This window comes from Mixophyes fleayi, chromosome 11 (genome assembly GCF_038048845.1).
Source record: "Mixophyes fleayi isolate aMixFle1 chromosome 11, aMixFle1.hap1, whole genome shotgun sequence".
Classification (NCBI taxonomy): domain Eukaryota; kingdom Metazoa; phylum Chordata; class Amphibia; order Anura; family Limnodynastidae; genus Mixophyes; species Mixophyes fleayi.
In genome coordinates, this window is record NC_134412.1 from 21,072,677 (window position 1) to 21,089,140 (window position 16,464).

General features: G+C 40.6%; 1 protein-coding gene across 2 annotated transcripts in view; it reads left to right on the forward strand.

Annotated features, from left to right (window-relative positions):
- Positions 1-16,464, forward strand: part of SCT (secretin) — a 98,338-nt gene that overhangs the window by 59,259 nt on the left and 22,615 nt on the right. The window lies entirely within an intron of this gene.

Consider the following 16,464-nt stretch of genomic DNA (forward strand, 5'->3'; position numbering starts at 1 on the left):
CAAAGAGAGCGGCAGTCCCCGGACCTTGATAGAATTTGAGATGACATTTTATTTGCATTTACAGAGTACAAGCTAATGTTCTCTGTTATCAGACATTTTCTGCAAAAGGTGGCAAAAGTCGCACAACAGGATTAAGATTTCTGGGGGCCCCAGGGTAGGTTACTTAGGGGTGCCACTGCCACTAAAACACCATTTATAAAATGCTATAGTGGGGTTATTATCTAGTGTGTCAATCAGCGTTGTGCTTGTTTCCCAAATTCCTACAGGCAGATGATATGAAGTGTCTTGAAAAGGAAAGTGAAGTAAATAAGTAATTAAGTAAGTTAATTTAATTAAAATGCAATCAATCCTCATTAAGCAGGACAAGTCTAGTGACCAATGTGTTACCACCCTGCTTAAAATAAAATACACATTCACAAATATCCTGAAACATCTGCCCATTAATGTAATAAAATGAATATTCACGAATATACTGAGTTTCAAATTCAGGTAGCTTATCGAAATATTTGATCATGAGTAACAGCTGTATGTACTTTTTTTGTAGGTCTTATCTGAGTTTATTTACAAAAACAACTTATTTTTGCGAATAAGTGTGTTAACGAGGTGATAGTATTGCTAATCACAGCCTATAGTTCTGATATCAGCATAGGTATTTAGCATAGGCCCGCCCCTTCTATACTCTGATTGGTGGGCCCGTCCCCTTCTGTCACTTTGATTGGAACAGACAGATGAGAAACAGACAGAGGATACGATCCGGCTGCTCTAATTGGGCTTGGTTTATTATGACACACAAAACAAATGTAATGTGTGTTTTTTTAAAAACGCACATAAATCGGTATATGCACATTTGTATTTAACAAGGAGCAGATGTAAAGATATGTCTATTGCCCAGTCTGCTCTAACAGACAAGACACTGCAGAATACGTCCTATAAAAGAAGGCACAGAAAAAAAATTAAATTAATGTCACCTGTTAATAATATAGGCATTAATGGCAAAACATTAAAAAATAAAATTAAGTTTATTTTTCCATTTTTTTCCATACATTTATTAGGATGTTATTAATGTCTACTGGACGTAAAATTAATTTTTACAGTTGCTTCTGATTGCAAACACATGTTCTAACGTGCATACACAGCCGTTATCACTACCAGTCGGCACTTACACCTGACCGGCTGCTGGTGCGAGGGATACGACAGAAAGACACGTACCTTTGAGATTTCCAGAGCTTAAATCGGACGCTGCTCTGTACGTTCAAGCTTGGCACGCACTTACTGCACAGTGACTACGTGCATACGTCCATTCCCCTCCCCGTTCCTCCCCTGAAATCCTAGGCTGTAGTAAGGGTCCTGTTGCCGCGTTCTATGGTGTATGGTTTGTTTCTGGGAGATTGTACACAAAATACAGCCTTTACATGTCTTACTGAATCAGGACCATTGTGTTTAAAACATACTTGCCAACTCTCCCTGAATGTCAGGGAGACTCCCTGAAATAGGGGTGATCTCCCTCCCTCCCTGAAGAGTCTGGCATTCTCCCTGATGCTGAGCCAGTACAAGACGTGGTTGGCTGCGCCATCTGTGGCATGATGACACAGTTCAGGAATTGTGTCCTATGTCCATGTATTGATGCCTATGGAGGTGGCCATTTTCATGGAGACCAAGATTTAATCAAAGACTGACAGGTAAGACAACATGACTTTAGTAATGGAGACAGAAATGTAAAAGACACTTCAGTCTCTAGAGATTCATTAGCTGCTTTTCTTTAACGCATAGTTGCCTACTCTCCCGGAATGTGCGGGAGACTCCCGCATTTCTGGGAGACCTCCCGGGAGAGCAAGGCAACCTCATGGTTCTCGACGCCGCAATAGATAAGTTGGGGGGCTTAATGATGCAAATATCGTGTCATCTTAGCCCCACCCCCAGCTGTAATTGTCCAAAATTGTGACAATCGTTTAGGGGGAGGGGGAAATAATGATTTGATTAGTCAAGCCCCGCCCCTGTTCGCCCACCTCTCCCTGAAGCCAACGAGGAAAAGTTGGCAAGTATGGTTTAAAACATAATGGGGCAGGGACTGATGCGAGTGAGTTCTCTGTACAGCGCTGCGGAATTAGTGGCGATGATAATCGGAGCAGCCTGGCAGGATCCTCTGCCTGCCTCTTGGCTGCCAAGCAGATGTATGTAGTGTGCTGCTAGAGGGGGGACGATTGCCCCGATTGCTCCCCTCTGGATCCACCATTGGTCCAAGTCTGACCTGCAGGCACTCTTGTGGGTGCTGGAGGGCAGGTGCAAAATACGCACTGGTGATTATGATAACATGACCGTAGTGCATATGCATTTCATGCAGACATGGTCACACCTTATAGTTCTTTTTTTTTTTGAGACGCAATTTACGTCTGCACTTTTTTACATGAATTGCATCCATTCCAACAAGCCCTCAGTGTTTAGGAGTGTGGGAACATGTGACACAATGCTTTGGTTTGGTGAAGGCAGCACACTATCTATAAGTAACCCATTTTGAAACATTTTATTGCAGGCAGTTATGACAAAACTCATTGGTAACCTGCAGCCCAGTCCTTTGTCCACTTCTCTATCTGTTCTTAATACAGCGCTTGACCTTCATGTACCCAGTGCAAATCTAACTGTAATACTGCCACCATGACTGAACGTAAATAATTATACATGGATTAAACACAAAAGAGACTACTGAAGCAGTACTGACTTCAGCCAACGCTGACTGTACATGGCTAATCGTTCATATATCTACATTATACATTTGAATGAAGGCTACACTCCCCCCTCCCCTTAGTAAATCCATTGAAAGCTGCTGGTATGCAAACGTTCTACAAACTGTCATTCAGGCTTTACAGAAAATGACTTACTTACTTTAATATTTGTAAACAAACAACTGGCATGTTCTTCTTGTACAGAATATATATTAATAACACAACACAATGTATCTTACCTGGAAGTCTCAGTAGAGTGTATATAGCAGGCTGTGTGTTCAGCTCTCAGAATTGGTTTCAGTTTCAATTACTGTGAAACTCCTTCCTCCTCCTTAGGCACTGCCCAGTGTGACTGCAAGTCTGCAATCCATAGGTTAAAGCAGAAAATTACTCATCTCACACAGTGGAATTCCCAATTTGATATCGTTTTTTTTTATGTTGTATTTATGAAAACAAGTCAAGACTAGTACAATGAAAGTAAGCAGATGCAATAACATGATGGGAGGTTTTCAGAAACAGAATTACAAACAAAATTCCAAAATAAGAAGATATGTAAATATTCTACATTATTGTGTGTCGATTTGCCTGCTGAATATGAGCATTTTTTGCTGAGCGTAGACCACTTATAGTGGAAATGAGTTTTTTTGTTTTCTTTGTTGTTTTCTATGCAATGTCTTTGAAACTTTAGATAAAAATATTTGATTAAAAAAAAAAGAAGATTTGGGAGATTCTATGGGGGGGGGGGGGGAGGGGGGATTCAATGGATCGCGTTACTGCTGATAGTAACGCGGCCTGCACTCTATTTCCGTTAATACGGTAATTTTAACCCGGGTTTCTGCCAGCGTTAAAGATTACTGTACTAATGGTAATAAATAATAATGCGCACTATTATCGTAGTAACGGTAATAGTGCACTTTCGGCAGTAACGCGGCCAATTGAATTCCCCCGCCTAAGAGGAATGGTAACTCTAGTCTGCTCAAAGTAATTCCAAATAGATATAATCAGTGGTGGAAGTGGCTTGTTTACGGTGGTATGCCACACCGCCCCTTCTCCTACTGCCTTAGGGGTATATTTACTAAGCTGTGGGTTTGAAAAAGTGGAGATGTTGCCTATAGCAACCAATCAGATTCTAGTTATCATTCATTTACTACATTCTACAAAATGACAGCTAGATTCTGATTGGTTGCTATAGGCAACATCTCCACTTTTTCAAACCCACAGTTTAGTAAATACACCCCTAGATTTTAAAACTATCAAATTCCATTCCCTTTTGTTTTTCCATGCCTCCACTGCTAAAATTCCACTTTAACAATGGATAGAATAATATCAAATTAAAATTTTCTGTATATTCCCACAGAAATCCCAACCCCACAGATTGTATCATCCACACATGTATTGCTAAGGCGTTGTCATGTTTTACATGCGGAATGACAGCTGTTTGCTATAGAATGACAGCTGCTTTTTAGGTTATGGCAATGCAAACAATTCAATAAGAATCTGCATGTGTTTATAACTCCCGTTTCTCCCAGATCCTTTAAACCCACACATTAAATCCTTGGCACATGCTGTCCCCCCGTACCTATAACCCACTACACAGGTGATGATGTGGGATGGCAGCTGTTTGCTATGGAATGACAAACATGCCCCCTCTGACTCCCAGCCCAGCCAACCCCTGCTTATAGTGACAATTGATTCAGGGTCAATAGGCTAATAAATGTGATCAATTCATTTTTATTGATCTTAAATCATATCCTCATCATCATTTATTTATATAGCGCCACTAATTCTGCAGCGCTGTACAGAGAACTCATTTACAACAGTCCCTGCCCCATAGGAGCTTACAGTCTAAATTCCCTAACATGCAGACACTCACACACACACACACACATAGAGACAGAGACAAGGGTAAACGAATAAAATAACATATAATATAAAGCAAATTTGTGTAATAGGTGTATAAAAAGGGACAGGGGGGTTGAAAGGGGAAAAGGGAGTGGAACAAATAAAAATAAAAAATTATACGTGAGATAAATAGATATACAATATGTCAGGATTCATAATTACGCACTCTAAAATATATATAAAAGTGCAAGTGAAGTGAAGGTGTGTTCAGAATGATAATGTGTACTGATGTAATTGGAATCTACTTACAGCGTAATAACCTATTTACAGAAATACTATACTTATAGTCCGTACACTTTTATCCAGCATTATAAACATTATTTCAGGCACAATTTTGCTGCCCAATGAAGGACAAAATAGATTTTTCTGCACACCAGGAAACAGAGTGACTTATCCGAGTTCATAAGGTGGCGATACTGGGGTGGGAAATGTTAGAAAGTCACTGAAGGATGTACTCAAAAATCAAGATACTATACTCATAATAGAGGCCATAGAGAAGTAAGTACAGACAAGAAGTCATTTGTCAAACTAGGGACCGTCCCTTCAGCAGATAGCAGATGAGTATGGTGATATCAATGGCTACTCCATACCCATTTATTGTATTGAATTCCATTCTGTGTTCCATTGTTATTTTTTTAAGAAAGAGGTTTGTTTTTCAGCTTATCTATAAAAACACTATTTGGACAAAAGTATTTGGCCACACTTGTTAATTGTTGAATTGAGGTGTTTCAATCAGACCCGTTGCCAGAGGTGTATATAATCAAGCACCTAGCCATGCAGTCTCCATTTGCAAACATTTGTGATACAAAATGAGCTCAGTGACTTCAAGCGTGGTACTGTGATAGGATGTCACCTGCAATAAGACGGTTCTTGGAATTTCATCCCTGCTGGATATTCCACGGTCAACTGTAAGTGATATTATTAGAAAGTGGAAGCATTTAGGAACAACAGTAACTCAGCCATGAAGCGGAAGACCACGTAAAATCTCAGACCGTGGCCAACGACTGCTAAGGCACATGGTGCGTAAAAGTCGCAACGCTCTGCTGATTCCATAGCTGAAGATCCGAACTTCCACTGGCGTTAATATAAGCACAAAAACTGTGCGGCGGGAGCTTAATGGAATGGGTTTCCATGGCCGAGCAGCTGCATGGAAGCCTCACATCACCAAGCCCTTTTTTATTCCAACATGACTGTGCCCCAGTGCACAAAGCAAGGACTACAAAGACATGGTTTGATGAGCTTGGTGTGGAAGAACTTGATTGGCCCGCACAGAGCCCTGACCTCAACCCCATCAACACCTTTGGGATAAACTGGTACAGAGATTGCGAGCCAGGTCTTCTCATCCAACATCAGTGCTGACCTCATAAATGCTCTACAGAATGAATGGGCACAAATTCCCACAGAAACACACCAACATCTTGTGGAAGCCTCCCAAGAAGAGTGGAAGCTGTTATCACTGCAAAAGGGGGAACCAACTCCATATTAAAGTATATGTATTTGAATACTATGTCATTACAGTCCCTGTTGGTGTAATGGTCAAGCGTCTGAATACTTTTGTTCATATAGTGACAAAGTCACTGGATTAGTGTTTAATGGCAAGTAATTTTCACCTAGGTTCCTAACCTACTTGTTTTAAAACCCCAGTGAAATTTTATTGTATGTGATCTGCTGAAGGTCTCCAGGGCTGTTGAAAAAGGGTCCTGGATTCATGGATGGAAAGTGAGGATGGGCACCATAAATTAGGCCCATACACCGGGTCTTACAAGTTACCAGTGATAAGCTAAACAGGAGTTGCACCTGACTGGTATTGGTAAAAGGCTGCAAGACACCTCAGTCAGTCTCTCACTGCCTAGGGACAGGGGCCGTAGAGTCTCTATGAGAAAAAGCCTGATATCTGCCTGTAAGTAACTGTGCTGAAACTTCTTTTTGTTTTGTCTTAGTTTGTTAGTCAGTAGATGGTACCCTGGACACCCCTACCCGGTCACTATATAAATATAAATAAATATATATATTATATATATATATATATATATATATATATATATATATAGTTTGACTGACAATCTGCAACATAAGGTGGCAGATAGGGTTAAATTCTTGCGGAGTGATAATAGTTTATTATTTTGCACATAAGAAAAATACTATTCATGTAGCACACAAATACTTGATAGCTTATATGTAAACTGAAATTTAAGGTTGATCTAGGGGAAAAAAAGGCAGTATTTTCCTTATGTGCAAAATAATAAACTAATATGCACCCCTGGTATTGTAACATGGTTTTGTCCAGGAGAGAACTTAAGTAAAAAGATGAGTACTTTCCTTAATGAATCAGGCCCTATATTATTAACAGGTGACATTAATTGAATAGTTTTTTATCTGTGCTTTCTTTTGTTAATTTATATTCCATATATGTATTGGACGTATCATGCAGTGTATGGCCTAGCAGAGCAGAGCAGACCTACACCCGTAGTCATCACCAGACGTATCTTCAAGTACGCTCCTTGCGGGAATAGGGATCTATTCTTAATGTGTTCTAGGGATAAATGCCTAATAGTATAGTCCTGGTTATTGTGTCTTTGTAAGGTAGAAAACCATGAAATGATTTATTTATTTTCCTTTTATTAACAGCAATCTTCTGACAGTTATGGACCTAATTAGCAGTACATTTAGATGTCTAGAAATTAATTAAAAAGAGTGTCAGGTAAATAATATATATTAAATGACAGAATGTGATAGGAGTTGAGTGAAAGTAAATCAGAGGTAAAAATAAATCCTTGGAGACAGAGGACTATATGGACAGATGTGTGATAAATAGTCTGTGGACTCTTCCTCTTTATGGAATGTTGAGCTAAGTGAGGTCATGATTAGGGATGTGCACCGGCGACTTTTGAGGTCTCGTGTTTTGTGTTTTGGATCCGGATTTTCGTTATTTTTGAGGTTCGGATTTGTCTCGCAAAACACTTGACGAAAGGTCTCGGTTCGGATTTAAGGTATTGGATTCGGATTTTTTTTGAAAAAAAACATAAAAAGTTTAAAAATCAAGTTTTTGGGCTTATTTTCACTCCTAGGCTATTATTAACCTCAATAACATTCAATAACAAGCATTTCCACTAATTTACAGTGTATTCTGAACACCTCACAATATAGTTATTAGTCCAAAACGTTGCAAAAAGGTATCTTTCTGGACTGCGTAGAGGAATGGGTCACCACAATATCTTAAAAACCCTGAACTTTTATGATTCGCACCAATAATTGTACCTGGACTGCGTAGAGGAGTGGGTCACCACAATATATTAAAAACCCTGAACTTTTATGAATCGCACCAATAAATGTACCTGGACTGCGTAGAGGAGTGGGTCACCACAATATATTAAAAACCCAGAACTTTTATGAATCGCACCAATAAATGTACCTGGACTGCGTAGAGGAGTGGGTCACCACAATATATTAAAAACCCTGAACTTTTATGAATCGCACCAATAAATGTACCTGGACTGCGTAGAGGAGTGGGTCACCACAATATATTAAAAACCCTGAACTTTTATGAATCGCACCAATAAATGTACCTGGACTGCGTAGAGGAGTGGGTCACCACAATATCTTAAAAACCCTGAACTTTTATGAATCGCACCAAAAAATGTACCTGGACTGCGTAGAGGAGTGGGCACTGGGCACCACAATAAAATATATAAAAAACCTTCAACAGGTCTGCATTACACTACACATACGGCTGCTCCTCCATCCTCTCCATCATATACATGTTGGAGTTTTAGCGTGTGACAACCTCTTGTTTTTGATAATGTCAGTGCATTTTGAATATTTTTCAATTTGCCCCACACCACTGAATGTACTTTATCTATGATACGCATCTATCTATCTTGACTGCGTAGTGTGGTGGCCCCGGTACCCAACTTGATACCGGGGCCACAATAAAATAAATACACCCTCCACGTGTCAGAATTCCACCAAACAAGTATCTGGACTGCGTAGTGGGGTGGCCCCGGTACCCAACTTGATACCGGGGCCACAATACCTCCTCCAAACATGCTACAGACAATTCGTCATTGAGATCCCATTAAGTATGTTAAAGACAGACAGGGTCCAAGTGTTATTAGTTGACTTTGTAAAGAAAAAAACTGTCCCTGTTGCACATAGTCGTGCAATGAAGACTTACTTTTTCATTTAAAGGCACGATCTTTCAAGTGTAGTGTTTGTAAGTCTAAGTCATATTATACTTTTGGTAAAATTGGTTTTTTTTGTTCCTCTTTATGTTAATTAATTAGTAATAGAATTAAAGTAGGAAATAGAATTAAATAGAATTAAAGTAGGAAATAGAGTGGTATAGAGTTGTAGTGTGGTATAGATAGAGTGGTCCACACAATATAATAATAAAACCCTCAACTGGTCTGAATTCCACCAAACAAGTATCTTGACTGCGTAGTGTGGTGGCCCCGGTACACAATTTGGTACCGAGGCCACAATATAATTAAAAAACCCTCCACGTGTCGGAATTCCACCAAACAAGTATCTGGACTGCATAGTGGGGTGGCCCCGGTACCCAATTTGATACCGGGGCCACAATACCTCCTCAAAACATGCTCCAGACAATTCGTCATTGACAGACCCCAGACAGACAGGGTCGTAGTGTTATTGTTTGACTTTGTAAACCCAAAAAAATGTCCCTGTTGCACTTGCACATAGTCGTGCAATGAAGACTGACTTTTTCATTTAAAGGCACGATCTTTCAAGTGTAGTGTTTGTAAGTCTAAGTCATATTATACTTTTGGTAAAATTGGTTTTTTTTGTTCCTCTTTATGGTAATTAATTAGTAATAGAATTAAAGTAGGAAATAGAATTAAATAGAATTAAAGTAGGAAATAGAGTGGTATAGAGTTGTAGTGTGGTATAGATAGAGTGGTCCACACAATATAATAATAAAACCCTCAACTGGTCTGAATTCCACCAAACAAGTATCTTGACTGCGTAGTGTGGTGGCCCCGGTACACAATTTGGTACCGAGGCCACAATATAATTTAAAAACCCTCCACGTGTCGGAATTCCACCAAACAAGTATCTGGACTGCATAGTGGGGTGGCCCCGGTACCCAATTTGATACCGGGGCCACATTACCTCCTCCAATTTCCAAGTGTAGTGTTTATAACATCTTAACACTACACTAATTCTAGCACGTCAAAACCTCTTGTTTTAAATAATGACAGGGCATTTAACTTTTGATTTAATTTATTGAATTTGTTGGCATTTTCTTTTACTTTTTGAACATGGCAAACGACTGTTGAATGGTCACATAATGCCAAAAAAAAAGTTGCAAGATGGAATTGTCCTTGGGCCCTCCCACCCACCCTTATGTTGTTGAAATAGGACATGCACACTTTAACAAACCAATCATTTCAGCGACAGGGCCTACCAAACAACTGTGGCTGAAATGATTGGTTTGTTTGGGCCCCCACACCAATAAAACAATTCATCTCTCCCTGTACAAACTAAACAGGCTCTACTGAGGAAAGATGTCGTCCTTATCCTCAACCTCTGATTCCTCTCCCCCTACAGTGTGTACTTCCTCCTCCTCACACATTATCAATTCGTCCCCGCTGGACTCCACAACCACAGTCCCTCTGTACTGTCTGGAGGGCAGTGCTGTACTTCATTGAGGAATTGATTATTCATTTTTATAAACATCATTTTTTCAACGTTGTGAGGAAGCAACCTCCTTCGCCGCTCACTGACCAGGTTCCCCGCTGCACTAAAAACTCTTTCCGAGTACACACTGGAGGGGGGACAACTCAGTTAAAAAATAGAGCCAGTTTGTACAGGGGCTTCCAAACTGCCTTTTGGAGTTCTACCACGTCACTACCTCTAGTTAATTTAGATTGCAAGGCTTGTAAATATAAATACTTTGAAGATAAAAAAAAGCAGGCTGCACAGACTGTGGAGCTAGAAAGTGAAATTAAATGGACCACGTTACTTTGGTGGCTATCTATGCCCCCCCCCCCGCCCTACACTTGTAGTTGAATATAAATAAAGCAGCCTGCATAGACTGTAGAACTAGCAATTCAAATATACAAAGAAATGGACAAAGGCAGTTTGGTATCTGTCTGCATCAGATCCCCTCTCCACTAGGAGTAAAACAGAAAACTTTTCAGCCGTTATATAATCTAGAATATAAATAGAAATTGAGAAATGCAATTTGGTATCTGTCTGCATCATAATCATCAACATCCTCCTCAGCGCCAGCTACATCAATATCCTCCTCCCAGTGCACAACATTCACACCTTCATTAGCCAAATCTGTAACTGGACTGTGGGTGATCCTTCCAGCATATGCAGAGGGCGTGCTGCAAATGCTGGATGGAGTCACCTCTTCCCGTACAGTGATGGGAAGGTCAGGGTTCACAACCAACAACACCCTTGGACTCGCCTTGGGGATTTGTGATGTCATCTGTTTAGAAGGCAGAGTTCTTTGCTGTTTTGTTGTTGTTGCTGACAGCATAACTCTCTTAAATTTTTTGTAGGGGGGGGGAGGAGGGCTTTGATCCTTGGGTGAAGTTGGACCACTAGTCATGAACACGGGACAGGGCCTAAGCCGTTCCTTGCCACTACTTGTCGTAATTGGCATATTGCCAACTTTACGTTTCTCCTCAGATGATTTTAAGTTTCTTTTTTTGCTGTTTTTTGAGAACTTGGGCTTTTTGGATTTTACATGCCCTGTACTAGGAGATTGGGCATCGTGCTTGCCAGACGACGTTAATGGCATTTCATCGTCTATGTCATGACTAGTGGCAGCAGCTTCAGCATTAGGAGGAAGTGGGTCTTGATCTTTCCCTACTTTATCCTCCAAATTTTTGCTCTCCATTATATGTAGCACAAGATACTGCAGAATGTGTGAACTTGGTAATATTGCAGTACCAATGGACTTATAATGCTGGATTGGTTTTGCAAATTTGGTTATAATTATTATATATTTTTTTTTTTTAAAATTTTTTATTATTTTTTACTTTTTTTTTATTTTTTAAAAACTTGGGAATAATGGGGAAATAACTATGCCCTTAGAAGCACAGAGCACAGGACACAGCACCACTGGACTGAACAGGACACGGCACAGGACCCAGCAGCACTACGGAACTCAGCAGGACAGAGCACAGGACACAGCACCACTGGACTGATACTGCAGAATGTGTAAACTTTGTAATATTGCAGTACCACTGGACTTTTACTGCTGAATGTGTGAACTTGGTAATATTGCAGTACCAATGGGCTTATACTGCAGGATTGGTTGTGAAAATTTTGTGGTAATTAAAAAATATTAAAGTAGTTTTTGGTATTTTTTAAAAAAACTTTTTTTTATTTTTTTAAACACAGGGGAATATTGGGGAAATAACTATGCCCTTAGAAGCACAGAGCACAGGACACAGCACCACTGGACTGAACAGGACACAGCACAGGACCCAGCAGCACCACTGACCTCAGAAGGACAGAGCACAGCACACAGCACCACTGGACTGATACTGCAGAACACAGCACAGCACAGCACAGCACAGCACTAAACAGCACAGCACAGCACAGCACTAAACAGCACAGAACTAAACAGCACAGAACTAAACAGCACAGAGGACCACCTAACACACCCTCCCTCTACCCTGATCAATGCCCGAGTGAAGATGGCGGCGACTAGCGGGGAATTTATAGGATCCGAGTATCGCGAGATCCGACAACGGGATTATGAGTCAGAGCCTCAGTTTCACTTTTGAATTTGGCGCCAATACCCGGATCTGTCTCGGATCCGACTCGGATCCGCAACGTTCGGGTGGGCTCGGATTTCAGAAATCCGAGCGCGCTCATCCCTAGTCATGATGTGACATCATAATGGTAACTGCTGATATAACTGCTTCAAGACTCCACCCTCTGTCACACACAGCCAGGACACTGACCCAGCACCAGCAGACATCCCCAGCTCTCCTGCACAGACTGACGACATCCTCTGCACCTCGCCATCATCTGATATTTACTACAGAAACTTGTAGCCATCTCACCAAAAGAGGCCAGAATTAGGTAAGTATGTCGTCATAAACCTGTGGATGTGCCTGCAGACTCGGAGCTTGATTACCCTAAAATTCCACCTTCACATGATCATGTGAAGTAAAATGTGTGTTGATCATGTGAAGGTGAAATGTGTGTTGATCATGTGAAGGTGAAATGTGTGTTGATCATGTGAAGGTGAAATGTGTGTTGATCAAGTGAAGGTGAAATGTGTGTTGATTATGTAAAGGTGAAATGTGTGTTGATTATGTGAAAGTGAAATATGTGTTGATCATGTAAAGGTGAAATGTGTTGATCATGTGAAGGTGAAATGTGTTGATCATTCACCTTCACTTGATCAACACACATTTCACATTCACATGGTCGACACGCATTTCGGTTCAAACGAACAACACGCATTTCACCTTCACACAAACAACACGCATTTCACCTTCACACGAACAACACGCATTTCACCTTCACACGAACAACACGCATTTCACCTTCACACGAACAACACGCATTTCACCTTCACACGAACAACACGCATTTCACCTTCACACGAGCAACAAGCATTTCACCTTCACACGAGCAACACACATTTCACTTTCACAGGAGCAACAAGCATTTCACCTTCACAGGAGCAACAAGCATTTTACCTTCACAGGATCAACAAGCATTTCACCTTCACAGGATCAACAGACATTTCACCTTCACAGGAGCAACAAGCATTTTACCCTCACAGGAGCAACACGCATTTCACCTTCACAGGAGCAACAAGCATTTTACCTTCACAGGAGCAACATGCATTTCACCTTCACAGGAGCAACACTCATTTCACCTTCTCAGGAGCAACACGCATTTTACCTTCACAGGAGCAACAAGAATTTTACCTTCACCTGATCAACGGATATTTCATCTTCACCTGAGTAACATGATCACCTTCAGATGTACTTTTTTTTAAGGCTCAGTAATTTATTTCTGCATAGCCCCTTAATGCCCAGAGGGAAGGGCAGTCCTTGCAGCCATGGTTCCCCAGAGGTTTCCTCCACAGGGGGTTTTTCCTCTCCTGAGCGCTGAAGGATGACTCCTCGTGAGTCCAGGGGTATCCGCTATCTTGGTTCTCTTATAGAACAAGTTTGTAAGAGCCATGGCCAATTTTTTACCATATGTTCCTATTTTATTATGCAGAATAACAAATGTATGTTTTCATTTTAAAGAAAACTTTAATAAATACATTTTAAAATACTGTATATTTGCATGATTTTCCTTTTTGTTTTCTTAATAAATGCTCCTGAAATGGGCAGAGAAGTGGTGTGTGAGATAATGACTGGGGGCAGAGATGGTAATGGGGGGCAGTACATGGGTAGCTGAAATAATGAAAACTCAGCTTATTAGAGGTAAACCACAGGTATAGAGAAGATAGAGATTAGAACAGGCAGATCTGAGGGTTAAGGAGAAAAAGATTAAGGCTAAGTGCACACAAGTGACTTTAATGCATCCGTGTTATTTCCAGCTTTCTGTCCTCTGTAAGAGAGATGTCAGCACAGTTGGGGACATAGATATCTAAGAGAAAAAGCAGAACCTGTGCACATTGGCTTCTCCATGGGATGGATGTAGATAGACAAGATAAGACATGTCCTTTCTATCCACAGTAGTCTTGGTCTTTGTGAACAAACCCCCCTTGTGCACAGACATTGCTTCTTCTCATGTATCAATGACCCCTAGTGCCCCAGTCTCTCCCTAGTGTGTCTCCTCCATCCACTGGTAGAAACATAGGGAGCACCAGGGGCACTAGCTATAAGGAAGGAAGGTGATTACCTGAAGGAGGCCGCTGACGTTTATAAGACGTCATAATTACTAATAATACATCTAAGAGCTATGTGGTCAAAAAGAGGTAACATAAAAATCTGTGTGTAAATGAAAGATATATCAATGCCATATACAGCTGCCGCTTTTATCCACCTGTTTCCTGTCTGCTTGGAGTGACTTCACCTGAAGAAGGGGGGGGGGGGGTATTAGATATATGATTGGGAAGTGGAGGAGCCCAGAGAGCGTATTTAGGCACCACCGCATCACATTGTACCTGGAAGAAGGAGACAGACCCGACTGTGAGACTTGGAGTGAGTGGAAAGTTGCACAGAGGATCCTGACACATGTTGCAGCCTTTACACAGAAATATAATATCTGACAATAAAACTAAAGACAACAACAGTCCATTTAGAGAGCACATATTGACATTGACATATAATATGTAAGAAGCACAACCGTCAAACAGGTAAGATACATATTTACACCTATCTGCTGGGTCGGATACATCCAGCACTGCACCAGTCCCATATGCACCAAAACTGCGTTAGACTTACACCCAAATACACTGACATTTGTTTTGACAATGAAAAATGCATTCTCTATGAGGTTTGAGTTGCATGAATAAAAGACTCTATAGTACAGCAGCGTTAATCTCCCTTCTTGTGTAGGGATGAAAGTAGCAAAAACTTAAATCAATATTGGCCCAAAAAATCATATGATATAGGTTCGATCAATGAAGAAAGCTTCAGAGGTGAATCGCAAACAGCCAATCAGAAGCCACTAGCGCTGGCGACTGTCATCATCATCATCAGTGTGTATTGTCACCAGCCCTTCTCAGAGGAGAGCGGTAGCCACGAGGCAGGGGGGGGGAAGGAAGGATGTGGGGGCCAATCACCGACAGAGAACTTCTATCAACTCTGGGTATACTGGGATATTAAAGTAGGACAACCAGGGGACAATCTTGTCCGGTATTAGTCCAGAATGTTAATACCAACATGCATCTGGATGGTGCTGTAAACAATGACAAAACCAAATATAGCCCAAGTGGTTTATTATAAATTTAATTAAGAAATAAAATTGCCCTTATATACAGGCAATGATAAAAGAACAGTGGAACATTTGCAGGCTGTTTCCCACCAGAATATGGTGCAGGTAACCTGGAAATCCATCCTTTTTCCAGTAACTCAAATTAAATGGTTACAAACATCTCCTAGGGCTGGAGTAACAGGGTTGTTGATGTCACTATTAAACAAAGTAAAATCATTTTCAAGTCAGATAAGTATAGGGATTATTGCAACATGCAGACACCTTATATAAGAGCAGAACAAGGTGGTGCCCGGGAATCCTCAGGCTGTATCTGAGCGACTGTCAGGGAGACTAGCGGTCAGTAATGGGTGTATGCTCTATACAGTTATTATGGACCTGGTTTAGAGTTGCACCTTAGTGCATTTGTGTGAAACAAACATGTGTCTTGATACACAATAGTCGCAGAAAGTGTGGAAGTCTTTATACTATGTAGGAAGTAACATTTCTGGGAGTTCCGAGAGTTCAAGAAAAGACCATACAGGTTCCTCAGATACGTAATATGCAGCACAGAGTGGCATAAAACACTAAGGCAGAGCATTGAAAGGAGAAACCTCAGTGTGGATGAGATTTTCTTAGTATAGATAAAAGGATTACACTTACATATAATATAGAGCAGGGGCAGGCAAACTTTTTCTACCAGTGTGCCAACTAAACTTTAGTTAAGACCAGGTGTGCCAGATATATATATATAGATATATATATATATATATATATATATATATATATATATATATATATATATATATATATATATATATACACATACTATATGGACAAAAGTATTTGGACACTTGACCATTACACCTACAGGGACTGTAATGACATTGTATTCAAATACATACACTTTAATATGGAGTTGTTTCCCCTTTTGCAGTGATAACAGCTTCCACTCTTCTTGGAAGGCTTCCAC